The sequence below is a fragment of the Triticum urartu genome, chromosome 4, assembly GCF_003073215.2.
Source record: "Triticum urartu cultivar G1812 chromosome 4, Tu2.1, whole genome shotgun sequence".
Classification (NCBI taxonomy): Eukaryota; Viridiplantae; Streptophyta; class Magnoliopsida; order Poales; family Poaceae; genus Triticum; species Triticum urartu.
In genome coordinates this window covers 600,888,203-600,890,680 of record NC_053025.1, presented here as the reverse complement: position 1 = coordinate 600,890,680, position 2,478 = coordinate 600,888,203, and the positions used below count along the sequence as shown (strand labels likewise).

The 2,478-nt window shown below is 50.4% G+C and overlaps 1 pseudogene; it reads right to left on the bottom strand.

Annotated features, from left to right (window-relative positions):
* Window positions 1-210: 210 nt before the first annotated feature.
* Window positions 211-2,363, bottom strand: LOC125554944 (annotated as a pseudogene).
* Window positions 2,364-2,478: the final 115 nt, after the last annotated feature.

Genomic DNA, 2,478 nt, shown 5'->3' with positions numbered 1-2,478 from the left:
GTAATTATTACTACCAACTACTCTTAAAACAATGCCACATGTATTTATCTTTTCTCATACGCAACGCATGCTCCCCGGCTCCCGGCGGATGGCCACGATAGAGAAATAATACCACTTAATTGTACACGTGACATGTTATCCAAACCAAGCTATAAAAGGCAGCATAGAACAAACATGACGGTTGCTACCAGATACGACCTAATAGTCAGAATAGAGGAAGGAATGGGAGAGCGCGAGCAAGAGTTAAGTTTGCCAATAAAGGAGGCAAATTTTCCAGAATTAAGTTTACAATGTCACGCATACCCGGACTCAGCCATACCACAATACGGGGGGTTCTCCTACGGTCCTACCGTAAGCAGCAAGAGCATGGATAATTTTAATTTGCGAGCGACAAATAGACGTAAAAGAAATGTCCCTAGTCTCAGCATCCTTCATCCTCTTAATCCCCTGAAGGTTCCTCGAATGATCCCTTGTCGAAGCGTGGAATATGTTCACAGTTTCTACACTATCCATCTCGATGAGAATGGGCAAATCCGTATGGTGCATGGCCAGCTCGAGCACCTCCCTACACACCGCCAACTAGGGTACGAACGTGGTGTGAAAGTACTTCCTTCCGGCATACGTTGTGACCATCACCAACATTTGCACGTCGCCTCGCATCACCGACGGCGTCATTGCATCGGCTCCCGAGAAGAATGGTATCTTCATCGTTCCTCCACATATCTCCTCGTCATGGACGAGTGCAAACGTTCATTGGTGACTGCAATGAGGAAGGCACCTGATGGTCATTGCACCATCTGGAAGACCATATAGGGGTGGCCTGCTCCCTCAAAGGTATGCATCTTCACATGGAGGCTGGTTTCCAACTCGCTTGCCACAGGGGCAAATAAATTCTTTCGTCACCTCGAGCTTTCTGACGAGTGTCCCCTTTGTGGTGTGGAATGAGAGAATAGCTTCCACGCAATGTGTAGGTGCCCCCTAGCAAAAGAGTTGTAATGTGCTATGGCGCTTGACTAGCCCATCCCCAAGGTGGAGAATATCATCCACACTAGTCTAGAATGGTTATTCTCACTACTGGAGCATCTACGTGATGCTACACGTATGATAGTCCTGATGACCATGTGGCGTGTGTGGTATGTGCGGAATGAATAACTCATGGCAAGTCCAACCTCCAACATAAGCATCTCGCAGATTTCTACAAGGTTATATCATTTTTTTGTTGTGCATTCATCGATGGCCCCAAAGATAACATGGAGAAAGTGAAGATGGTTGTTCAGGTTAGTGTTTTGGCGCCACAATAGCACGTTCAGCAGAATGTGGAGCTGCGGTGGACGCTACCCCCGGCCGGATGGACAAAATTGAACGTCGATGGCAGCTACATACCGGTAACAGGAGCAGCTGATGGGGGCATGGTTTTGCGGACAGACCAAGGGGGCATCATCTTCACTGCCGATAGATTTGGTCCTCGTTGATAGTGGCCATCAAAGACGAGTACAAATTTTTGTTGCAAGAGGGTCACGGTCAAACACTATTGAGCAGTACTGGCTACACCCGTCGCCCGAGACGTGCCTAAGCACGATGGTTGGATTTGGTTCTCATTGATAGCAGTCATTCGCAACAAAAAAGTAAAGTAGTCATGGAAGATGGGTTGTCGATCATACAAAGTTTTGCTGCACAACAGAGTCAAAGACACGGTCGGTCATTATTCATCATCAGCAGTATAGGTTGCGTCCATGAACTCCCCGTCCTCGATGAGCCTAGCGAGTGTCTCTGGGGCAAGGCACAGCTCCAGCGCCATGCTGCCTCCGACGCGTCGGCCCTCGTACATCGTTGTCTTCCCATCCACCTTGTTCTTCAAGCCGCTCCGGACGGCCACTTGCGCGCCCCACCTGAAGTCGTTTCCATACGCATCGAACCATAGCGACCTCCTTGTGAATGTCCCCGTCGGAACGGCGGCCACGAATGCGGGCAGGCAATTGAAGCTAGGCTCATGGGGCCACAATGCAAACTTGTCCCTAGTGTTGAGTTTGTCGCATGACGCCACGGTTCAGGAGCCAGGTCGCCCAGCCCAGGCCCTTGCCCACGATATTGCCGGCAGTGGACTTGGCGCTGACGTTCCCTGCCGCTTTAACCTGCGTAGGATGCCAGTATGCCAGCAACACGACCACGGAATACCACAAGGACAATGTATGATGTCTCCTAGAGTCTTGGTCTGGTGTGAACCGCTAGGCTCAGCACAAGGCGCGGCGTGCCACAGGCGCACGAGTAGGGCCTACAGTGAGGAGATGGTGATAGTGGTGTCGGCCGGAGATGGGCATCTGGGCAATCGCCTTCGCCTTGAGCTCATGCCATTGGTGCGACATTGCGTGACTCAATATGCTGGACGACACATTGGTGGTGACTCAATCTGATAGGGAATACCCACGACACTGCGTGATACAAACGTACGCCATCGAATTACCTATTGCATAACAAAGA